We start from the raw sequence: 24,994 nt of genomic DNA, 5'->3' as shown, positions 1-24,994 counted from the left end.
GAGGCTATTACCAAGCCCATGTTTCAGAAAGCGAGTGTCCAATAAGGAAAAAAATGACTTCCCAGGTGGAAAAGCGAGTTAGCGGCAGAGCTAGGGTTGGAAGCCAGATCTCTCAACCCCCAGGCTGTTCTCAGCTCCCTGGGCCCAGGCCCCAGCTCGGAGCAGAGGAGGGAGAACAAGGCAAGTGGAACTTTCTGAGACCCTAAGGGAGAATCCTGGCCTTTGCCAGAGTCCAGAACCTGCCTACAGCTCTTGGCTCGTGGCCCCTTCCTCCTCCTTCAAAGCCAGCAACGGTGGGTGGAGTCCTTCTCATACCTTGTAATTCTGATGTGACTCTTCCGTCTCCTGCTTCTAAGGCCCCTGTGATTACACTGGACCCCCTCCCCTGGGATAATCCAGGTGACACCCCCACCTCTAGGTAGGCTGATTAGCAACCTCAATTCCTCCTGTCATGTGACCTAACATTTTCACAGGTCCCGGGGATTAAGATGTGGACACTGTTGGGGGCCATTATTCCAGCTATCATATGCCCCTTGTCCCAAAGGCGGCATCCCCAAATGGTCACACGTCCTGCACATCCGTCGGGTGGGCTGTGATGTGCACCTGCGGCTGTCTCCTATGCACCTCTCAGGAAAGTCCGTGTCCAGCCCCAGCCTCGTCCTTTGAGGATTTCTCCTCCATTCCACTTCTTGCCTCCTGTGTGCTCCCTGGAAGTGTGCCCAGGAGGTGCCCGCTGCTGATGAGAAGGCCCTGGTTCCCATCTTCTCGGCTCTTCCCTTTCTATGTGTCCCTCCAACAAGTGGACCCACAGCCTCCGGGCTGGAGGAGGGATGGGGAGACAGGTCCAGATTGCTGGCCAGGCTCAGCAGGGGAAGGCAGATGCCTCTGCAGATGGGACGGGGAGACGGTCACTGCTGGTGCATCAGTCAACAGGCCGCCAGTCCAGGAGTGTGCAAAGGGCTATGGAATCGGTTCCTGCCCTCCTATCCCCTGAGGAGGGTCCTGTGCCCCCCTGGCGAAATGGAGTTGGTTTCAGTTGGCGAAATGGAGATGAGGGGCCAGGCGCTGCCTGCTTGTGTGCTCTGCTCTGCTTGGAGGTGAAGGTGGGGGGTGGAGGAAGCAGACCTGGGCAGACAATTGAGCTGGAATCATCCGGGGACTGGGGTGGAGGCCGTGAGTTTGTTCATGTCCCCTGAAGTGCTGGGCCAGCTGGGAATTCGGCATCACCACTTGTCTCCCTCCGTTCTGTCCCCTACCCCTCGCACTCTCCTGACACCATCCTCTCAGGGGCCACCTGGGGCAGTCTTAGGTCAAGTGCAGACACCTTGTCTTTGCTCCCTGTAGTAGGCAGCTTCTAAAATGGTTTCCTGGTACGCACACCCTCATGGAATCCCTTCCTCTTGAGTGTGGGCTGGTCCTGGTAACTTGCTGTTTACAAAGACAATAGGACGAAACTTCTAAGATTCTGATACAAGAGTCTGTGTCTCCGCCCTCTCCCTTTCCTGAACACTGTCTCTCGCTCTCTCGGGCTTGTCACTCTGATGAAGGCAGCCGCCATCTTGTGAGCTGTCCCGTGGAGAGGCCCACATGGCAGGGAACTGAGGGCTGCTCTCAGCCTTCAGCCAACATGGAATACAAGGCCTCAGTCCGACAACCCCCAAGGAACTGAATCTTGTTAAGGACTCCCACATGAGTACACTCAGAAATGAATCTTTCTCCATGGAACCTGGAGATGGCTGGAGCCAGCTACCTGTGGGAGACCCTGGCCCAGATGACCCCACTGAGCCACCCACAGATTCCTGACACGCAGCATCTGTGAGACAACGAATGTTGCTGTGTAAGCCACCAAGATTGGGTTAATTTGTTATGTGGTGACAGATAACAGATACAGCCCTTTCTCCTTGACCCTGTCGCCCCATCATCCCCTTGTCCTTGGCCTTTGTGTACTCATCTGGTTCTCCCCTGGCCTTCCTGAGTCTCCTTCTCTCTCCTTTGCCATCATCGCCTCCGCCCCCAGGTGGAGGTCCACTCCGGTGTCTCTGGTCTCCACACTCCTCAGGGAGAGCCCACCTATTTCCGGCTCCAGCAATGTGTAAGTACCACATCTATTGCGATGTTCTTCCAGTCGTCTCTCCCCTTCCAGCAGCTCATCTGCATTCAGCTCCATTTCTCCTCTGGCCCCTGAATATATATTTTATCTGGATGTTACTATAACAACCCAAACCAGTGAATATGTCCCTTCTTGTCATCTCTGTTTCCAGTCAGCAGTAGATGTTCCTTCTGGAAGGCAGCTGATAGCTGGCCCAGACCCCCTGCCAGAGCTGAGCACCAGTCTCCTCGCCTCTGAGCTGCCTCACTCCAAAGCAGACGCACCTTCCTGAAACACGAACCTCAAGATGTCAGATTATTGATCACTCTCGCGTCTCCATATTCGTTCCCATTGAACTTGCCTGATGTTTCCCACCAATGTCCAACCATGACTCCAGCAGCCAGGCCAGGGTCTGCAGGCTGGTTCTACCATATTCCACCTGTGTGCAGGTTGGTTCTCCTCCCTGGCCTCAGGTTTCTAACCTGAACCTAAAAACTGGACAGGCCCCAGATAACCTTCAACAGGTGAATGGTTAAACTGTGACCCATCTGTACCATGGAATTCTACCCAGAAATAAAAGAAATAAAACAAAAGAGCTATTGACACATGCAACAACCTGGATGAATCTCCAGAGACTTATGTTGGGTGAAAAAAGCCAATCCTAAAAGGCATGACTCCATTTATATAACATCATCGAAACGAGAAAACTAGAGAAATGGAGAATGGATTCGTATTGTCCAGGGTTGGGGAGAGGCACAGGGGAGGTGGGTGTGGCTGTGAGGAAGCCAACATGAGGAGATGGAAATGTTCTGCCCACTGACCATGTCAGTGTCAATATCCTGATTGTGAATAGGACACTTGAGTGTTGAGAGAAGTTTTCGGGGGGGAATCGGGCAAAGAGTATGGAGGATTTCTCTGTAGTAGTTCTTACAACTGCATGTGAATCTAGAATTATCTCCCGAAAGGGGTGGCTGGCTGCTCAGTAGGTAGAAGGCGCGACTTTGGATATCAGGGTTGTGAGTTCCAGCCCCACATTGGGTGCAGAGCTTACTTTAAAAAAAAAAAAAAATCTATCTATCTATCTATCTTATCTATCTATCTATCTATCTTCAGGGCACCTGGGTGGCTTAGTCAATTAAGGATCTGACTTTGCCTCGCAGTTCATGAGTTCGAGCCCTGCATTGGGTTCTATCCCATCAACACAGAGCCCGCTTTGGATCCTCTGTCCCGCCCCCGCCAAGCCCCTCCCCTGCTCGAATTCTCTCTCTCTCTCTCTGTCCAAAAAAAAATAAACATTAAAAAAAAATCTCCAAAAAGTTTAATTAAAAAAAGATACCCTTTTATTGAGTTGCATGGAGCTCATCTTAAAACCTGGAAGGTACGTTACTAATGAAATGAAATGAATGAAAAAAACATTTTACTCACGAAAACATCTGTACCCGCAAAGTACTGACACAAACACAGGTTTCCAGTCTTTTATCTTGACATTGAATTACATGCCCCACAGAAAGCCAGGTGGGCTGTGGGGTGGCTCAGCCGCTCCCCGGAGCCCATGAGACCCTATTCAGCAGGTAGTTCCTTTCTTTCCCCTTCCCTCTGGAGGAGCAGCGAAAGGGGGAAACGACTTGGGTGAGGGGAGGCGCAGAAGAGGCAGGAAAGTTCTGTAAGGCAGGGTCACCCAGTCTGAGGGTGCAGGCCAGCAGCAGAGGGTGAGGGATTGAGGGGGAGTGGCCCCAGTCATCATGTTCTTACCCGCCACATACCTCCCCAGATACTGCCCTCTCGTCCCTGATGCCCTCACCTACCTAATCCCAACTGGCCTTCAGCTTGGCTTGTGTCTCAAAGGGATGACCTCTGATTTATGGAGAAGTAACACACACACACACACACACACACACACACGAAGAAAGAGACCCACAGCCTGAAAGAAAAATGGTCAAAAATAAACTGATAGTTCTTAAATACAAAGGGCCCTTAAACATATGAAAAGACGATCGACCTCCTCAAAATGAGAGACATAAAAGGCACAATGTGTGGTGAGACCACTGCTCACCCACCAGGGGGACGGCATTCTCAACTGGCAACATGCTTTCTCATACATGGTCATGGTGGGAAGGCAAAATGCTACAACCCCTGGGGGTGATTTTTTTTAACTTTTTGTTTAAATACAATCAAACTGGGGCTCCTGGCTGGCTCAGACGGTAGAGCATGCGACTCTTGATCTCCGGGTTGTAAGTTTGAGCCCCACATTGGGTGGAAAGATTTAAAAATAAAATCTTTTCTAAAAATGCATTAAAAATAAATAAGAAGAACATCTTAAACTTACAGAAAAGATGCAAACACAGTAAAAAAACTTAATTTTTTCTAAACTTTTCATGAATGTGTCAACACATTGCCCAATAGCCTCCAAAAAACTGTAGTATATATTTCTTTCAAATACGGGCATTCTCTTTCACAATTAACTACAGCATAAACATCAAAATCAGGGATGTAACATTGACCCATTACTACCAGCTATCCTCAGACCCCATTCAACTTTCTCTTATTGTTCCAATAATGTCCTTTGTAGCAAAAAGATTCCATCCGAAATGCACACATACACTTGTTATGTCTTTAGTTTCCTTTGATCTGGAACAACTCAATCTTTCATTGACTTTTGTGACCTCGATATTCTGGAAAAACACAAGTCAGTTATTTTGTAGAATATCCCTTGTTTTGGATTTGCTAGGGTCTGATGGCTGTGTCCTCTCAAAAGCCATACGTTGAAACCTACCCCCCAAGGTGATGGAATTAGGAGGCGGTGCCCTCATGACTGGGATTAGTACCCATTTAAAAGAGCCCCCAGAGTGCTAGCTTGTCCCTTCCACCATGTGAGGACCCAGAGAAAAGATGGCTGTTTAAGCACCAGGAAGCCCTCACCAAACATTGAATCTGCTGGTGTGACAATCTCGGATTTTTCAGACCCCAGAGCTGTAAGAAGTGAATGTTTGCTGTTTACCGGCCACCCAACCCATGGTACTTCGTCACCACAGCCCAATGGATTAAGATAAGGTTTGTCTGACATTTCCTCAAGATTAGATTCAGGTGATGCATCTTGGGTTGGAATATCAAGAGAAATGGTGCCCTGTTGTTCTCACTGCATCCTGTTAGGTGGGATACCATTTCAGCTTGGCTCATTACTGATGATGTTAACTTTAATCACTTGATTCAAGGGATGTGTTTCAGGTTTTTCCATTGTAAAGTCACTCTTTTTCCCTTTGTAATTAGGCAGTATTTTGTTGGGAAGTACTTTGAGACTATGTAAATATCCCCTTCCTCATTAAACTTGCAGTGTATTCATTTATTTCTAGCAGTGTGGACTCATAGATTCCTATTTTATTCGGTGTTGCTATCATTGATTCTGATGCTCAAATATTCCCACATCTTGCCAGCAGGAGTCCCTCCCCTGGATCCCATGATTCTGTGAGCACTCCCTTACTTTTTTTTTTTTTTTTTTTAATTTTTTTTGCGCTTCCTTACTGTTAAGTGTGACGTGTTCTGGCCTCATCTCGCTCCTTGCTTGACCCATCTCGGGAATCTGCCATTTCTCCAAAAAAATTCAGTTCCTTTTAGTAAAGAGTGGTATTTAGAAACTAAGATCTGGGCATGAGGTGTGCTCATTGCTATGGAGGTTTTAGTACTTGTAGGTGCTCTCAGTGAACAGAAAAATGGAAAATATAGGTAGATACACATACACACATGTGTATATATATATGTATGTATATATGCATACATTTTACATCCATATTTATTTCCAGATCTGTCAACACACAGTGTGAGGCTCATGCTGGGGTGAGAGGTAGAGGCTGAGGAGTCTCCTGGGGGAAGGGGCTGAGCCAGCATCTCGAAACGGGGGAGGTTTATGACAGTTGCTGTGGGAAATCCAGTAAGAGGGTAGAAGACCTGAATAAAAGGACCGTGTATTGGCACACACAAAACCACACCGAATGAATGTGTGTCTTTCTGATTTTCTCTGTGAGTGAGAAGGATGACATTTTAAGGGTCACAAAGCATTTTCCTAGCCGCTCTTTGTATTCGTGCTTACGACTCCTGTGGGGGGCTGGCAAAGTGGTCCACCCAGTGCTTTGGGTCTTTGGGAGGGGGTGGCTAGTGGCTGGTCCATGGAATGCCCAGAAAATGAGCTGACTGGCCACTGGCTGAGGCCTTACGGAAGTGATCTCAAATTCCCAGAGCCAGGGATTGCTCAAGGTCTGAAGGAATCCCCAGGAAGCCATGATCGCGCCAAGAGGAAAGCTGGCCCTCCCCCAAAGAGACTCCCTCCCGGTAGGCCCTCCAGCCCAGCCATGGAGGACTGTGAACCAGGGAGATTCTCCCAGGACCCGCACCTGGATCCACTGTGGAGAAGTGGGTGTGGTGGAGGCCGCGGTCTGGCAACCCCTGAAGGCTCTTTCCCTTCTCCTCTTGCAAAGTCAGTCCTTACTGGGGATAATCTGTTTTCTGTCCGCCATCATAATTTCGGTGTTTTGGGTGGTTAAATTTGTAATTTAGCCACCGTTATAGAAAAGGAGCCACATCCAAACCTCATTGAGAGAAATGCACATTACTCAGAGATCCCGATTTTAGAGCTGGTCATGACTTGGACTATCTTCTTTTGGGAAGGAGATCAAGTGCATTTTTAGTTGTAGATGGCGTGGGTTCTTCATTTGAGGAGGAACATTTTAAAAATGTCTTTTTTATTGAGGTGAGATTCACATACCATCAATCATTGAAAAATGCACAATTCAGTGGCACGTTGATGTTGTATCATGTATATATGTATATACAACATGCGATGTTGTACAACCACCGCCTCAATCAGGTAGGCAGAGCATTTGGGAAGTGCTCACACGGGGAAAGAAGGATGCGTAACGTGTTTGTCCAGCCCCCTTCCTTTGGGGGAACAGCTCTGCTCCTACTCCACGGGGTGCTGGCTAGATCCGTCGGCCCCAGCCACCGCCTGTCCTCACCTAGGGGGGTGGGCATGTGATTCATGCTATCCTACTGGCTGTAGAGCCGGGTTCGGGGTGGGCTTGTGACCAAAGCCAGAACAACCGGAGTAACCCTTGGAACTTGTCTGCTAGGCACGGCACCTTTAGTGAGGGTGGCGATGAAAACCAAAATGGGACAATTATGTGTCTCAGACCTTGAGGCTCGAGGTGGGGGAGGGGTCGTTGCTAAAGGACGGGGAGCTTTATGTCCTGGAAGCATTCGGGGGCTTCCTAAGGGAAAACGATGTTCTTCCACTGGGATTCTAAGCTGGGAGGATGTATACCTGAGGCTGTTGGCTGCCATCTTGGGGTCTGTTTCGAGGAGGAGAGAAAGTGCCAAGGCAGTGGGGGAGCAGACAAGAGTGATGGAGACAGTGAGGCCTGGAGTTAACATTCGAGACCCTGGATTCACCTAGTCCTGAATCTCCAACCCTGGGTTTCCCAACTGTCTAAACTCTAAACTACTGAATCCCTTTGTTTGTTTAAACCAGTTTAGGCTGGGATTCTGTCCCGTGTGACTTGAGAGTCTTGACTAATATAACAACCCACATGGAAGGTAGGTGGAAGTGTCACCATTTGCTATAGATGAAGAACCTACGTGGATAGCGGTCCATGATGCAGCTCTCCTGGTGGGTGTGACGAGCGGTGAGTATTAAGATGGCCTGAGTGATGAGTCACTGTGGGGTTGAAACCACCGAGCGGGATGGAAGGTGAGCCGGGTCTGGACGTTAGGACGAGGTGCTGCAAAGGCAGGTGGAATGGTTTCGGAAGCCAACTGACGTGGAGGACATAAGGTCTACCGGGGTGCGGGGCCCAGGGTAGACTCTCATCTGAGTCAGACGTGTGGGAACCGAGTCTCACCCTCTAGAATCCCTGGGTGGAAGATGTTAGAGGAACATGTTGTCAGTGAAGGAGTTGGAAGGGCCCCTGCGGTAGTCATTGGTGCTGGTTGCTAAATACGTCTGATTCTCGCTGCTTTAAGGTCTGTGGTAGTGATTACTTCCTGGATCCTGAGAGCTGAATGGAGCCGTATGACTGGTTCCAGCCAATGAGTGACAAATGGCTCTTGTCAGTGTGATACTCTCCAGTGCTCTCCTTGAGATGGTGACTCTTCCGTCAGCCAGGGTCCCAGAATATTCCACGGACTCTACCCTTCTGCAGACTTGCCACAGACACGTAACAGGAACGAGAAAAGAAACTTACGTGATTTTTTTTTAAGTAATATATCTAATAGATTTAATTTATAGTTGTACCATGCTCAACTTTTGTATTGCGGTAAAGTATGTATAACATAAAATTGCCATTTGAACGATCTTTAAGTGCACAGTTCAGAGGCATTAAGTACATTCGCATATTGTGCCACCATCACCCCCCTCCATCTCCAGGACTCTCCCCACCTTCCCAAACTGAAGCTCTGGACCCACGAACACTAACTCCCCACTCCTCCTCGCCCAGCCACCCCGCCCCGCAGCCCCAACTTCCTGGCAACTACCATTCTGCTTTGTCTCTGTGACTTTGACCACTCTATGTACCTCACGTAAGTAGAATCGCACGATTTTTGTCCTTTGGTGTCTGGCTTATTTCACTTAGCATAATGTCTTTGTGGCTTATCCGTGTTGAACAGGTGTCAGAATTTCCTTCCTTCTTAAGGCTGCACAATATTCCACTGTATGTAGGTGGTACATTTACTTATCTATTCGTGAACATCTTCACCTTTGGGCTATTGTAAACAAGGCTGCTATGAACGCTGGTGTACAAATGTCTAGAAGAGTCTCTTTCACAGAAGGGGAATTTCTGGGTCATATGGTAATTCTAGGTTTAATTCGTGTGAGGAACCATCACGCTGTTTTCCATAGAACTTTTGTGATTTTAAATCACCAAAACTTGGGGTTGTTTGTTATCGCAGGATAACCTAGCATATCCTGACCCACACTGCCCCTCGCCCCGGATAATCTAGGATCAACCAGGGTTCTGCAGGCCACAGTGGAACAGACAGAAGTGAGGGGGTATAGGGGCCCAAAGGCTAACTCGATCTGAGCCAGACCCAGTGTGACATGGGGTGTGGACCAGTAGGGTTTGCCACAACTGCTATGCCTCTTCTTGGGACCACCTGGAGGGTCCTTCTCATGCCAAAGACATCAGGGCCACACTCTGGAACCAACCCTGTAGCCACATGGTTGCTTCTCACTGGACACAAACCCCTTCTAACATAGTCAGCTTGGGCCTCTTGACCCCAGCACCACAGATATCCAAGGTCACGCACATCATGGGCTCCATCATTATGGATTCCATCATAAATAGTTCTAATCAGCAGAAACTTATATTTGCCCTTCTTGATCCTGAGGATTTCAGCTTGTGAAGAGTAACTATAATGTGTTAAAAGTATGGTGTGGTGATCTCAGAGTCAGATGAACCAGGCTTTGAATCCTGATTCTGCGGCTTCCTGACTGCATGGCTTTGACTAAGCCTCAGTTTCTTCATTCGTAGAGTGAGGATAATAGACACTACCACACAGAGTTGGCAAGGGCTAAGGGAAATGTGCGAAGTCTGGTGCCTGGTGTACAGGACATGCTCGGTAAACAGTCGCTATATGGGGGCACTATTCCGTAAGCCTTTGAGGAGGGGAGAGGTATGGTGCCATCTTTCTAAACACGGTTTTCCCCTTCGCCAAGTTTTAGACTATTTGTGGATGCCCGCCTTGACGTGGAAAGCAAAGTGGCAAGGAGCTTGCAATGTGCACCTTCATTCAACCGATGTTTATTGAGAACCTACTGGGTGCCAAGTGCTGGGCTACATATGTGGTTCCTATCCTCATGGAAGAAACAGTACAAGTTTCTAGAACTGGCCAGCTGGAGTCCATGCATACAGGGCCTGCCATCAGTGGCATGGGGGCGGGGGACACTTGAGTGAGGCCAGGACAACTGTGTGGAGAGTGGCCTCTGACCTTGAGGCTGGGGAGTGGGGGAAGTGTACAGGATCTGGAAGCATTACAGAGCTTCCAGAAGGAAAACCTCTTGGATGAAAGTTCAGCTCTGTGTCTCAAAGAGTTAGGTAACTATCTGTTCCTGTGCCCTCCGCGGGGTGAAGCTGGTGGGGGAGAAGGGAAAAGTAGGACTGGTTTCAGCAGCGAGGGCCTGAGTGCCCATTTTCAGTAGCCCCCACCCACAAGTGGGAGGGTAGGTGCCTCGGGAAGGGGGCGCTCCATGTCCCGGGTGAGGGAACTCAGGGCACTGCCATGTAGCTGAAGTGCTAGGTGAAATCGGGGTGCACAGTGGAAGGGGCTGATGGAGGTACAGGCAGAAGTGGAGAGCCAGTCGGGGGGGATTGGGGGCCCAGCACCAAGCCTTAGAGGTAGCGATGAACAGAGGGTGGCTGTGCTGATGGAAGTAGACAGAGATGCCCCAAGTCAGAAACCAGGAGCGGGAGAACTCTCTGGGAAATGAGAACAACCCCCGCAGGGAAGGGGTGAGTAAGCGTGAGGGTGGAGTGTAGGTGTGCACAGAATCTTAGAGCTGGAAGGGATCTTCAATGTCATTTAGTTCAACCTCCCACCCCACGAAGTCTTTCAGTCTTCCACTGTCCAACTGAGGGCACTCAACTCTACTTGGACGCGTCAAGGTACGGGGAGCTCACTCCCTTTAAGGGGACTCATCCTATAGAGGTGCCCGAGCCTCTAGGACGGCCTGGATGGACCTGGCGCCCCGACCTTGGCCCTGTTGAGTGGGCTGGCCTCCACTCGGCGGCGGCACCTGGCGGGGGTGGCGGGTCGGGTGGGGATTGCTGTGCGGATGGGCCGGCGCTGCTGTCCCCAGCCCCAGTGCTGAGGCAGGCAGAGTGCAGTGGGCTCTGGTGGAGGTCGGGAGAACTGCAGGGTGAAGGCCGCCGGGGGCTCCACGGGCTGCTGGGGGGGAGGCACTGACACCGGCCCAGGGAGAGGAGGGGCCGCTGTCCCTGCGGCCAGTGCTGGATGCGGGGACCCAGCGCAGAGGCAGCGCCAGGTAGCGGGGCACCCCGCGGGGGGAGGGCTGCAGCAAGGCCCCCGGCGGAGTGGCCCGGAGAGCGGCGGAAGCTAGGTGCCCAGGCCCAGCGCAGGGTCGGGGCGCCGCGGGGTCTGGCCCTCCGTCTCGCAGCGTGCGGGGACTCCCGGCGGGGCCGCAGAGGCCGGGAAGTCGGGCCGAGGGCGCTAGGACCGGCCGCGCGCCCAGGCCGCTACCGCCGCGGCGCCCCGGGGCCCCCCAGTCGGCGCTGCCTCCCGGGCCGGCTCCGCAGCGCCGGGGCCGGGGCCAGCGCGGCCGCGGGGGGCGAGCAGCGGGCGGAGGCCTGGGCCCGCGGGCGGCCGGAGGGAGGGAAGGAGGAAGGCGGAGAGAAGGGGTGGGAGGGGGGGGACCCGGCAGAGGAGGCGGAGAGAGGGAGCGCGACAGCGAGAGCGGAGGGAGGGAGCGAGCGAGGCAGGCGGGCCGGGAGGGAGGGAGGGCGCGCGGGCGGCGGCGGCGGCGGCGAGAGCAGAGGACGAGCCGGGACGCGGCGCCGCGGCACCAGGGCGCGCAGCCGGGCCGGCCCGACCCCACCGGCCACACGGTAATGAGCGCCGCTGCTGGCGGCCCGGGAGGCCGGCCCGGAGGCGGGCGGAGAGGAGGGGAGGCCGGGCGGGGGGCACGGCGGCGGGCAGTGCCCGGCTTGGGGCACGCTCCCGGACCCCTGCAACTCGGCGCCGGGCGCTCGCGGGGCCAGGGCTGCGGGAGGGGACGGCGGGCCGGGCTGGCCAGGGCGGCGCGGGGGATTTGAGGGTTTGTTTATGTCCCCGCGGGCTCGGCAGGCGCCCCCTCCCGTCCCGCCCGCTCCCGGCGCGGAGCCCCCTCCCCGCCCCCGCCCGGCTCCGGGCTCAAGTTCAAGTCTATACAATGCCGCGGGGGGCCCCCTCCACCGCCGGCCTCAGCCGCGGTGCCCGGTTCGGCGCTGCCGCAGGGGCCCCGGCCTGGCCGCCCCCGCCTTCCGGGCCCTGCCCCCGCCCCGGGGCCCCGCCTGGGGCCTGCGGCCGGGGCGCTGGAGGGCGCGGACCCCGACCCGGAATGATCGGCTCCCGCCGCGGCCCGCAGGGAGCGGGGGAGGGGGCGGGGGCCGGGCCCCGCGCAGGCTCCGCGGCGGCGGCAGAAAATGGCAGCCTGGCACGACCCGGCCCCCCGCCCCTCCCCCCGGCTCCCGGCCCTCCTCGGCCCGGCGGGGCGGGGGACCCGGGAGGCCCCCGGGGGCGGGCCGAGGGGTGATCCGGGGGCCGGGCCGAGGAGCGCTGCGCTGCGATCCTCCTCCGGCCACCTGTGGCTGGGGGTGCGGGGTGCCAGCGGATCTGGGAGGGGCGGCGGGGGTGGGGAGAGTGCCACTCGGGGGGCACACCTCCCCGCGGAGGGCCAGGCGGCGCGCGGGGGGGACGTCGTGCCTGGCTCCTCCCTGCCCCCGCCGCGGGCCGTGGGAGCCGGGGCGGCGGCGGCGGCGGCGGCGGCGGCGGCGGTGGCGGCGGCGCCGCAGTGTGGGGGCGGGGCGGGGGCGGGCGAAGATCCCGGGCCCGGGCTGCTGGGGCCGGAAAACGCGGGGATGGGAGCTGCGGGCCGGGGCCGGGAGCGGCGCGGGTGGGGGCGCCCAGGGTCGCCCCCTGCAGCAGCACCCCCAGTCGCACACACTCACACGCACGCGGGCACACTCACGCACACGCACCCCCGCTGGGCCGGTGCAGACGTGTCCTTGAAAGCTTCGCATCTGCACAGTGAAGGACGAGGCCTCGCAGAGGCTGCCGAGCGGGGTCTTCGGCCCCGCGCCCCGGGAGACCCCGAGCTTCGGAGCCGCAGGCGGCCGCGGTCCGTGTCCCGCCCTCACCCCGGCTCCCCTCCCCCAGGCCGCCCTGCCCTCCCTCCCCTTCGGCGCGCACCGAGCTGGCGTGGGTCCAGGGCCCGCCCCCGGCCTCCCCCAGCCCCCCATCGCTGGGGCCCGCGGCCCTCGGGCTGCCAAACTGCATTTCGCTTTCCTGGAACCTCCCTTCTTGGGGGCACCCACTTCCCTCACTCCCCCCTCTGTGATTTCCCACTTTTCTCTCCATCCCCAACGTCCTTCCACCTCTCTACTGCAAAGCCAGTTGAGTAGGTGTTGCTGCCCTGGAAGGGGGCCGGGGGGGGGGGGGGGCTCGCTCAGTCTCAGTGGCTTTCTTCCCCCACCCCCCCACCCCCCCACCCCCGGCTCCTGAGGGGAGCCCCCTGTGGCTGCACCTTGACCCAAGATGGCGTCCAGCACCCAGCTGGGCAGCCCCGGCCTGAGGGCGGGGGGAGGAAGGGCCGGGCCCCAGAGCCACGCCACGCGCCCCCTCCCAAACCAGCAGGGACAGGAGCCTGGGCGAGAAGCGCCCTCTGCCCTGTGACCCAGCTTGCCCCCCTCGCAGCCTTGCCCAGAGACTGCCATCAGCATCCCCGCGGGACTGTTCAGTCTTCATGTTTCACCCTGGGCTTGCCAGCGGCTGAACCGGCCTCCGGCCTCCTGGGCGGGCGGGCTGCGAAGGGATCCTGGGATCAGGTGCTGCTCTGCTGTGCCTCCTCCCTTCCAGGCAGATGTGACAGCTGCAGCCAGGGAAGCTTTTCTCCTTAGGCGTTGCTGGAGTGTTAGGACTGGCCTGTGGGATTTGGGGAGCCCAGCTGTCAGGCGGAGGGACCCTCTTTGGGCTGTCTTCTCTGCTGGCAGGGGCTACCTTCTGGTGGTTGAGTAAACCCCCCGGGGTTTGGAGACTTGGGTTGTCAGGAGGGAGTCCCTGCTAGGTTTCTGGGGTAAGGTGGTCCTGCTCTGCCTCCGGGTCCCGTTGAGCCCCCGGTTGAGCTGTTTGACAGGCAACTGTGTGAAAGTGTGAGTCTGCGTGTGTGTGTGTGTGTGTGTGTGTGTGTGTGTGCATGTGAGTGCATGCGCTGCACCCAGGCAGGGGCCCACAAACTTGTGCGGCGAGTCTGGCACCTGCCCGACTGCCTCCCTTCCCGGGCCCCACTTCTTTGGGCCCTGGCTCCCTCTCTGCACTCTTGTCCAGCGGCTTGGTGCTTGTCTTCAGCTACTCCTCAAAGCTCAGGCTGACCGAGGCTCTCCTCGTTTTCCATCCCTGGCGTGGGGTCTGCAATGAGAGGTCGGCCTTAGGAAGGTGAATTCCTAATTCCTTCTAGATTCCCTGAGTGCCGGGCGCACAGTGCAAGGACTGCCCACCCCCACCCCCCCAACCCCAGCACTGGAGAAGACGACCGGACTGTGGCCATCTGTCAGGGTGTCTGCGGACAGGATTCCTCTGTGGGGTGGGGGTTGGACTGGAGCTTGGAGGTCCATTCCAACTTTGAAATTCTATGGCTCTGATTCTAGTGGTGGAATTTCAGACCCAGGAATGGGGGCGGGGTGGTCTGTTTTCACCACATGGCGGTAATCCGGAAAGGCTTCCAAGGAGAGGAGGTCTGAGAGAGCAAGGCCTCCTGGGGGATGGGCCTTTGAAAGGAGAAGGTGGTGTGAGGGTGGGGGCCCTGCAGGGAGACAGGTTTGTCACAGGTGACTCCACAGAGGCTGTAAAAATGCAGCCTCCAGTTAAACCTTCACACGTGTGTGATTTACGTGTAAATCTGTGTGTGTACATAATTTCTGAGGGTTTTGTTTTGCTCTGAGTCCAATTCACAGTATGCCGACTCCCTTGTGGGTATTTTCCTATCACAGTCACACACATCACTGCTGACGGTCCTCTGAAAAAGGCCACTAGGGAGACAGGACTTACAAAATACTTGCCCAGGGTGACCTGGCCCCTGGGGAACTTACACTGTCCCCCGCTCCAGCTCTCCGGGGCTGCTGCTCTGGGTGACCGTCTCTCCCGTAAGCCTGTGGTCTCCACAGGACAAGGACCTTGACTCGGCTGCCTCTGGGTCCCCCATCAGACATTTAGTGGGGCCTCCATGGGTGTCTGCTGAATGGCGGGGGAGTTTGCTACACATCTGTGTTTTTGGTCCCTGTCCTCTCCCTAGCCGTGGCCAGGCAAGGCTGCGTTTGTTGGAAGCACAGAAGAGCTTCCTCAGATCAGTCTCACTGGCTCCTGAATGAACGGGTCAGTTAAGAATAGACCACCCACTCCCCATCCTTGGGCCTGAAATGTTACCATTAGAATACGAGCCTTACAATTTAGGGTTGAAAGAGAACTTGAAACTCTGAGAACACTTAGAGCTGAGTTGGGGGCTGTCTGTGTGTGGGGCCTGGCTGGGCTTGGAAGTGCTACCCTGAGCCTGAGGCCAGAAGAGCCAATAATGGCCTGTCACGTGCTCCTGCTCCTTTCCTTCGTCACTTCCTGCTGCCTGTAGGGGCCTGGGGACCCTGACTCGGGTGTCCGGCGCCCTTGGGGATTGTTTCCACTTCCATTTTGGTATCTAACGGTGGAGTCAGTCAGCAGTCTGCCTCCACCTGCCCTTTGAGGCTGGGCATCTCTATGGGCCTGCGTTTGGCCGCTCCTGGGGGCTTTCATGATAAACTAAGGTGCCAGATTCCGTTCCCTGCAAATCTTGAGGGCTTGTTTTTGGTTCTTTCTCTCCTTGACTGTTTTTCCCTAAAACAAAACAAAACAAAATAACAAATCTGAGGCTCATGAAGTGTCACAGGTGTGTGTGTGTGTGTGTGTGTGTGTGTGTGTGTGTGTGTGTTCAAGCCTGCCTCCACTTGGCTGAGTGTTCTGGGCAAGACAGGGTGTGGTGCACGTGTGTCTGTGTGTACTTCTGTGTACACGGTGTGCAGCCGCGTGGGGAGGGATAGGACTTGCTTAGACATGAGCCTGTTTCGAGGCAGCCGAAGTGAGGCCCCCCCCCCCCCCCCCCGGAGACAGCCGCTTCCCTGCTGTGAGATCTGGGGCAGCTAACTTAATTTCTCTGTGCCTCAGTTTCCTCACCTGTAACGCGGAAATGAGACGAGGCTCTCATCAAGGTGGTGGTGAGGATTCCAGGAGAGAGAGTGCACTGCCTTAGCAGAGAGCCAGGGCTCAGTGTTAGGCAGCTGTGACTGTCTTCATCACGTGGGCAGCTTGGGTTGGACCGGCGCTGCAAAGCGCTCTGGGAAGCCTTGTCCACCCTCCTCTTTTGCCTCTTTTGCAAAATCTTGGACAAAGGAGGAACGTGCTGATTCTGATTGGATAATCTTCAGAGGTGGAGGCCCCTCTGTGCCACTTAGCTGTCTGTTCCTGAGTGTAATGGATCCCATTGTCAACAGGTTGTCTTTGTACCCACCTTCGATCCCTCACGCTGCAGTTCCAGGCTTTATTCTGAGCCTGTCTTCAGTGGCCCATGTGTGTTTGCTGAGCATTTCCCGTGGGCAAGGCCCTGGGCTAGGATTTGAGGAGACAACAGAGTGAGTTTACGATGAGCCCAACTAATTAATGACCACAGACCGAGGTCACAGGAGAGGGAGAAATAAAGTGCTCAAAGGACGGTGAAGTCACAACCATCTGAGGTCGTCCGGGAAGGCTTCCTGGGGGTGGCGCCTGAGAGGGGCCTCAAAGCACTGAGGTGGGGTTTCCAGGCTGAGGGGAGGAAGCCAGGCTGCTAGGTGGGGGGGCGGCGGTTGGGGTGGCTGGAGTGTAGAAGAGCTGCTGGGATGTGGGATGGGCCTTGGCTGTGCTGGGAGCCAGACGGAGACCCCATATTGATTTGAGGAGAGCGGCCCCTGTGCCCTAACGCCTGCGTGGCCTGTGGACAATGGCTTTGAACTACCCTGCTTATAGTGGCTTTGCAAGGTGGGGTGGGGAGAAGACAGGGACAGAAGGGAGGGCAGGGAAGGGGCCAGCTGATTTCATTTGGTATAGGCTCTTAATGATTTCTTTATATTCCAGAGACTAGCACTTAAGAGCTCAGACTTGGAGGGAAACAGCATATTTAAATCACACTAACCCCAGGGGGGCTGTGGCCAATAAGGGAAACACCAGTTGGGGTAAGGATTACATGCCAGTGACAGCAACCATGGTATGAATGGGGAGGAGGGGGGGGGTCCCTTGCTTGGCCTCCCATGGCTTCCCCTAACCCAAGCTGAGGTGCCCTGGCATCCAGAACATTCCTGCAAGGGGCTGTGAGTAGGAAGGGGATGGGGGCGGGAGAGGCTGACTCTGCCCTTCCCTCCAGTCTCCCTCCCGCACACGCAGCAGAACTGAGAGCCCAAAGCCCCCAGCTGGGGGTGAGGGTGGGCATGAGTGGGATATGACTGAGGTGTGGCTGCAGGTGCCTGGCAGCCCCCAGCAAGGACAGCCAGTGCTCAGGGCCCTCCAGGCCACATCTCCCTTGCTGATCACATCAAGCCAGGCCTGTCTGGAGGACAGCGACAGGGGGAGGAGGTGCAGACGTCTGGGGCTTTCCTAACTGAATCCCAGTAGGGAGTGGAATTTTTTTCAACCATAGCTCAGCATTGTCCACTCCCATCCTGCTGTGGTCCCCTCTGACCCCTAAGGCTTCCCAGCCTTATTTACTTCTATAACCAGTTTCCTATTTTCTCTTTCCTGCGGTCATGGCCCTGCTCACTGTCATCCCTATTGATCTTTCCTCTCTGTTTCCGTTTCAAATGTCAAGGTCATTTTTATTCTGAGCCAGTTGTTAGCTGCCCTGTCTGGGTGCACCGAGGGGACGGAGGACCGTCTCTCTCTGCTAGTAAGCGGAAGGTCAGAACTTGGGTGTCCTGATTCCCAGTCTAGTACTCTGCCTGCTGGGCTGTGTGGATGGATCTGGGCTTTGGTGCAGATGTTCCGGACCTAACAGATCGTCTAGATCCCTGTGTTTCAGTGGTGCTTACTTGAACAGGTGAAACATGCTCAGAGGGGACATTATGGGACAATGGGGTCAGATCTATGGTTTACTGAGCCCTAGACTGGACGTGGGCCATGTCATGGTGACTGTTTGGGAATGCTGGGGCTTGGGGCTCTGGAAGTGTGCCCTCCCCTCAGAGGTTCCCCAGAGCACCCTGAGAGGGGCCGGGGAGGGCACCCAGGCCTGTGCCTGGCAGGTGAGATCCTCTAACACTCCAGCAAACGGTACCTGTCGGGCAGGGACTTCTTGAGGGAACGGTCCTGTGTGATTAATTTTAGAAATCCTGGAAAGGTAAATACATTTGTGGATAAAGGGGAATCTAAATAGACCTAAGTCTTTGAAATGAGGTCGTAGCATGTCTACTCTGATGTGTTAAATGTCCATGATACGGTGCTGGGTTACCCGCAAAAGCAGGGTGCAGAGTGTGATCTTGTTTTTGTAAAATCCTTTAAAAGAAATACAAATATACATGGACAGAAAAAGTTGCTCTGGAAGGACACACAGCAGACCTGTCAACAGAGACTTTGCCTTTTTTGCTTTATATGCTTTATACGTTTTTTGTAATCTTTGGAAAAATGTAAACACATGTGTGTTGCTTTCTTAATGACAACAAAAATAAATAAAAGCATACTTTTGAAAGCTTCTGGAAGAATATGAAAAAAATTGAGTCGTGCCAGGGCTGGAAGAATGGCTTTTTTTTTTTTTTTTTTTTTTTTTTTTTGGTAATGGATTAGATACGGGCTTGGAGACTGACAGCAAAGGGTAGAGCCACTCAGGTAGCTGTCTTTTCCGGAAAGGTTGCAGGAAGAAATATTGCAGACACTCTAGGCAAAGGCCTGGGCTAATAGGGATTGGGTGAGAGTGGAAAATAGGCAGCTGGCTGAACTCTTGGTCCATGCCAGGGCCAGTGGACTGAGTTAGTTTTCTAGGGCGGTGACTAGAACTCTCAGTTCACCCAGGATGGCACACAAGTCATCGAAGATCTTCACAGAAGGCTTCGATATGGCGGCTGTTGTGGCCCAAATGGTCCTCTGGGAACCGGAGGTATAACCAGGCCCTGGTCCCAGTACGGAGCTCAGGGGATCCAGCCCTGGCACAGCATGGACAGTGTGGGGAGCCGCACACAGGGAGGACAAAATAGGGCTTCAGGAGACCCCCAAGAGGGATGGAGGGGGTTCTGGAGAACTCATCCAGCATGTGCCCAGCTCTGTGATCTGGAGGCCCATGAGTGGGTGGCAGTGACCCCGGTGATGGGGTGGAGAGGTGAGGAATGGCAGGTACAAATTCCTCGGCCTGTTGCTTGGCAACAGCACCCACCTTCCCCTTCCACGGCCTCCTCCTCCGGCCCTACCCCCGCACCCATGGGTGCCCTCTTGGAGTTCGCTTTCCACTCTGAGGCTGCCCCTGTTTAACGTGACTTGAGAAAGGGTATGCGGCCTTGTTTGTCTCTGCCCCCCCCCCCCGGATTAAGGCAGGAAGATAAATGCAGTAACGTGTGCTGCAAGCAGGCACAGAATGTGTCCCTCTGCCGCACCCCCCGCCCCTCAGCCCCAGGCTGGTAGAGGGACGGATGTGCTGGGCAAAGCAGAGCCCTGGCAGGCAGGGGGCGGGGGCACACCTTGAGCATCTCAGCCCCACTACCACTCACTCACCGCGGGCCCTAATGTCTCTGTGCCGCAGGCCCTGCATCTGTGAAACGCAGGGAGAATAGCCTGCCCACCTTCCCGGGGTTGCCCGCGTCGAATGAGATACTGTATGAAAACCAGCTGGCGCTGTGCCCGACACGCTGTAGGTGGTGAGGAGATGTGCGTTCCTTTGTTTTAAGTGGGGTCATGACAGGGCTGCATGAGGGTGACGGTGGGCACCGGGTGAGATGACCCCCGTGAAGGCCTTGTTGCTCTGTACGACCCTACAGATGTCTGTCGTTCTCGCTGTCGGGGTTTCAGGGCCTCCTGTGGGAAGCCAGGATTCAGCTGGGTGGTTGATCTGTGAGCCCTCTGGCCCTGGCCGCCTGATCTCTGGGCCTTTCATCTGGATGCGTTAACTTCAGTCTTGTCGGAGTCCGTGCCCGCTGGGGACCTCGAAGGGCCCCTAAGTCCTGGGCCTCTCTCTCTCCCTGCCCTCTAGTCTCTTTGGGCCCAGAGCAGGCAGTGACCTCTCTGCCGGGTTCTGGCCCTGCCCCCTGGCCTGGAGGCGTGGGAGGCTCTAGACCACAGCGGGCTGGCAGCTGGGACCCAGCGCTGGTTCCTAATGGTTTCATGTCCAGCAACAATGGTGGTGCCTATTGCCATCCTCTGTCCGGGCCTGGTTCCCCCCCGCCCATCTGCTGGTGTCCTGAGGGCCTGCCTAGTACTGGAGGCTCAGCTGGGAAGCCCAGTGGGGCCAGGCCGTTGCTTCTGTGTTTTTTCTGTCAACACCCTCCACACAGCCTGGACTCCGAGAGAGCCGGGGTTCAACAGAGTGAGATGCCAGGGCCCCGCCTTGGCAGGTCTGGCAGCTCTCGAGTTTTCTGTCCAGAGGTCCTTTGCTTCAGATCCTCAAGTCACGTTCATCTATTCATTTGTTAAAGACCTACTATGTGCCAGGCACTGGCCACAAAGATGAGAGAGGCTGAGCCGGTCCCTGTGGGCTGAGCCCACAGTAGGTGAATCTGACCGGGATGATGATTATTATCTGGCAGGGGAGTGGAGGAGTGGAGAGAGCTCCGGATACCACAGGGGCTCAGACGTCTCATTAGAAGGGGAGAGAAAAACAGCAAAGGCTTTTTTTTTTTTAATTTTTTAATTGAAATTTAGTTGACCTATAATATTAGATTAGTTTCAGGTGTACAACATAGCGATTCGACAATTACAGACATGATGAAGTGCTCATCAGGATACTGTTCTAAAGGACGTGATGCTTGAGCTGAGTGTCAAAGGGCAGGGAGCGGTCAGCCAGGGGGTCAAGGGCATTTTCTGACGTCACGGGATGTGAGGAATGGTGGGATGCGGGGTGGAGCTGGACCACGGAAGGCTGGGGTGTTATCCTCTGGCAGATGTCGAGCTTGGAGTAACATGTCCACGTTTATACCCGAGCGGGGGGGTCCAGGGGCCTCGAGGCAGAGAGACTGGACAGAAGGAGGGGGGCAGGGAGCCTAGTCAGAAGGGGAGTGGCAGTGCGGGCATGGAGGTGGGGCTAGAGGCTGGGCAGTGTCACTTGGCCAGCTGTGTGGGGAGAGGCTACAGCCACTGAGAGGGCACCGGTGGGGGGAGCCCTGCGGAGGCTTCCCGTGGGGGACAGGACTGGGGCTGGAGGGAGGGACAGGGCCCAGCATGATGGATTAGAAGGGCCGGCATATTTTCTTCCATAGCTGGTAGCAACTTCTGTAGACTTTTCGGAAGGAAGTAACTGGGGGCTACTGATGTTTGAGGGCCTGAGCCGGACCTTGCTCGTCTCAGGAGCCCCCTCAGAAGATGAGCCTTAATGCCTAGGCTCTGTCCCCGGGCTCCCTGGCTGCAGGGCCCCGGGGTGAGTCCCTTCACCCTGGAAAATGGTACGCGAATTGCAGAGTTGGCGTCCACCCTTCCCTTTAAGGCAGGGCTGCCGAGATAGGTGGGGATAAGCCGGGGACAGCAGTTTGGAGAAGAAAACAAGAAACAAACAAAAACCATTTCTCTAAGATAGAAATGAATCTGCCTGTCGCAGGAAGGGCCATTTCCAAAGGCCTTCCAGCAAAATGACGTGAGCTGAGTTAGCACCACTGAGACGAGAGGCAGCGTGGCATCGTGCCAGGGCCAGCAGACCCGGTTCTGGACAGACAGGGGTCTCAGCTTGGCCCTGCCACCTCCTAGCCGCGTGCTTGGGCAGATCACTCCATGCTTCTCAGTCTCGGTTTTGCCATCTGCAAAGTGGAGACAACCTCACAGGCTTGTGTTTGCTTCTTTGAAACGCTGCTTCTTGCGCTAACCCTGGATATTTTATGTCACTCGTCACACATTTTATGTCACTCGTCTTTGAAAAGAATCCTTATGCAGTTGGCCTCACAGGTGTTCGAGAATTAACATTCAGCTGCGCGTGTTCCCTTCTGGTGCTGTGGAGGCACACACGTGCGCACCCCTTCCTTCCCTCTCTCAGCGGCTGAGTTACTTCTTGCGCTTTGCCTCCAGGAGGCCCGTGTCACCTGCCCGCAGTCAGTTTTGAGGAGTTCCCTGTCCTGGGAAGGTCCACGTATCACGTTCCATTGACTCTCCTGTTTCTCGAGCCTGGGTCACCCCACTGTATTTGAAGAGCGTCTAGTGGGCTAAGTGGGAATCAGGGGAGTCGGTTCCTTTTCTCTTTAATAAAGAGGGGGCAGGACTGTCCACGGCCGTGTGGACAAGAGAGGGAGAAGCTCTGCACCGTGTGGGGCCTGGGCAGTGGCTGGCTCAGTGTGCCAGGAGGAGGGGTGTAGGGCCCTGGTGGCGTCTGCAAGGTGAGCTTGGGGTGGCCTTGTCTGGACAGCGAGGCCAACTTCCTCGTGAGTGGCCACGCCATGGTGACCATTGGCTGTATCGTGGCCCCTGTGACGTGTAGCCATGGCCGCGGGGAGACCTTGGGAGGTCAGCCTTCTGGTGGAGGCTCTGGCGGGAAGATGGCGTCTCTGCCTGGGCTCCCGTGGTGGTGATGTTGGCGGGAAGGCCTGGGCCAGAGTCAGGCTGGCTCTGGCTGGGGCAAGAGGTTGGGGTGGGGACCACGATCGACTTCAGAGTGGAAAGCAATGTTTCTCTGGTTTGTATAGACCTGTGCTTGCACCCTGTCAGAGGGATGGCCCTCTGGAAGCCGGGCGTATATGGACGGAGGGTGTGGTGGTGTAATCAAATGAAACATACAGCATAATTCATCTGGCATGCCCTTAATGGTATGCATAATTGTGCTGCATGGTAATTAGGTGTAAATGGTAAGCAGTTCACATAAATGTTTTTGTAATTGGTATTAATTTTGCAGAGGCAAACTAAGTGTATGCGGTTTTCTCTTCTTGCTCGGTTAGTTTTCTAGCACAGGCAATTCCTAGCTCTTGGAGGAATTCTATTGCAAATGTTTGTTTATCGGGCAATGTTTTGTGTTTTCTATCAGAACAATGTTATGAATGGTTATGAGGTTCCCAAGCTGGTTTCCAAATGCCTCTTTGGCCCATACAGTAGGTGAAATGTGTGATGCATGTGCAGGGGGTGCCTGGAGCGTGAGGAGAGAGAGAGAGAGAGAGAGAGAGAGAGAGAGAGAGAGAGTGTGTGTGTGTGTGTGTGTGTGTGTACATACGTGTCTGTCTATATATGTGTGTCTCTGCGTGTCAGTATGTGTCTGTATCCGTCTGTGTGTGTGTGGAGGGGTGAGTGTCTGTGTGTGTCTGTGCACACACGCATCTGTCTGTATCTGTGTGTGCACATGCATGTGTATCTGTGTACCCGTGTCTGTGCGCACACGCATGTATATCTGTGTATGTGTGTGCATGCATCTGTCCTTGTATACATGCCCGTGTGTGCACACATGCACCTGTCTGTGTGTATCTGTGTGCACACACGTGTGTGTGTGTGTGTGTGTGTGTGGCCATGATGATGGCTTTGGGGCTCTGGTGAAGAGGTTGCCCATACTTGTGGCCAGGGGCCTTGGACTGGGGGATTAGGGGCAGACGAGGGCTTTAGCTGGCAGAGATGACTCTGGGTCAGGCCACCATGAGCGACAGGCACTTGTAGATGTGATCTTAAGCCAGAGTCTAGGTTTTCTAAGGACACTTCACTGGCCTTTTGCCCTGATTAATGACATAATACTTTTTAAAAGAATTAACATTTATTTAGTGCCTACTGTGTCCCAGGCGCTGTGCTAAAAGCTTGACTTGGATTCTCTCATATCCTTTGTTTGTTTGTTTGTTTGTTTGTTTGTTTATTTTTGAGACAGAGACAGAGCGTGAGCAGGGCAGGGGCAGAGAGAGGAGACACAGAAACTGAAGCAGGCTCCAGGCTCTGAGCTGTCAGCACAGAGCCCGAACCAGGGCTTGAACTCACAAACTGTGAGACCGTGACCTGAGCCAAAGTCAGATGCTCGACCGACTGAGCCACCCAGGCGCCCTGGATTCTCTCATATCTTAAAATAGGGGCTCCTATTCACTCCACTGCACAGACCAGACACCGCAGCCTGTGTCCCTGACTGGCAGGGCCAGGGTTTGAGATGGAGTCTGGCTGAGCCTCCCTAGGGCTGAAGTTTGGTGGGGGCGGCGGCGGTGAGAGGCCCCGGGGCTGCTGCTAGGGGCTAGTGACTCCGAGAAGCACTGCCCAGAACCTGGAGCTCTACTTCCTCCCCTCGACCCCCTTCACAAAACGTTTGGTTTTGGTTGGGGCAGAGGGTGAGGAGAAAGCAAACCAGGGACAAGTGAGTAGTTTATGTAGCAATGGGTGGAGAGGAGCTGTGCCCCGATAGCAGCTCCCAGGTCCTGAAGACCTTTTCAGGGACATCTTAATTGTGGCCTGGAAGGGGGTCAGCTGGGTGGTCACTTGATTTCGGAGGAGGGTGAGAAAGCGTGAGTGGAAGAAGCATGTGCGTAGATGGTGGGGAGAGAGTGGCAACAGGCCATGTGGGGACTCAGCCTCCAAGGGCCCGGAGGGGTGTGGGAGGCCATCCCCCCTTGCTTCCTGTGGTTCACTGACACCCTGACCTAGGACCCTCATGACCCCCTTCACCCTGTGCATCTGGGGGCCAGTGGGGCCTGTAGACCCCACAGCAGGTGTATGTTCTGGCCTGGGAAAGGTGGTGCAGGAAGCCAGGAGCTCCCGCAGGGGGCCTTACTGTGGGCAGAGTCCCTCGGGGGGCTCTGCTGAGCGACCCCTGGAATGGGGCTTGTGGGGGGTCACTCGGGGCACCGCAGCACTGTGCTGGGGATGTTGCAGCTGCCTGGGAGTGATTTCACACAGTCCTCTTTGCCTCAAGGGTCACCCGGAACAGGGAGGAGGGGGGAGGCAGCTGTGAGCTGTCTGGGGGGACAGCAAGGTGCAAGACATGAACTCTGACCTCCTCTGTTTGGGAAAGCAGACACACGCATATACACA

General features: G+C 55.2%; 1 protein-coding gene across 2 annotated transcripts in view; it reads left to right on the top strand.

Annotated features, from left to right (window-relative positions):
- The first annotated feature begins 11,001 nt into the window (after positions 1–11,001).
- Positions 11,002–24,994, top strand: part of DNMT3A (DNA methyltransferase 3 alpha) — a 100,683-nt gene continuing 86,690 nt past the window's right edge. Inside the window, exon 1 of one of the 2 annotated variants that reach the window (XM_058682713.1) lies at positions 11,002–11,114. The gene's annotated coding sequence lies outside the window, so the exon portion shown is untranslated. Of the gene's footprint in view, positions 11,115–11,574; positions 11,695–24,994 lie in introns of those variants that run through there. The other variant, XM_058682712.1, reaches the window with a different exon arrangement.

The sequence above is a fragment of the Neofelis nebulosa genome, chromosome 9 (genome assembly GCF_028018385.1).
Source record: "Neofelis nebulosa isolate mNeoNeb1 chromosome 9, mNeoNeb1.pri, whole genome shotgun sequence".
In the NCBI taxonomy this organism is placed as follows: domain Eukaryota; kingdom Metazoa; phylum Chordata; class Mammalia; order Carnivora; family Felidae; genus Neofelis; species Neofelis nebulosa.
The sequence above is the reverse complement of the archived record's forward strand: the minus strand, read 5'-3'. Positions and strand labels throughout refer to the sequence as shown.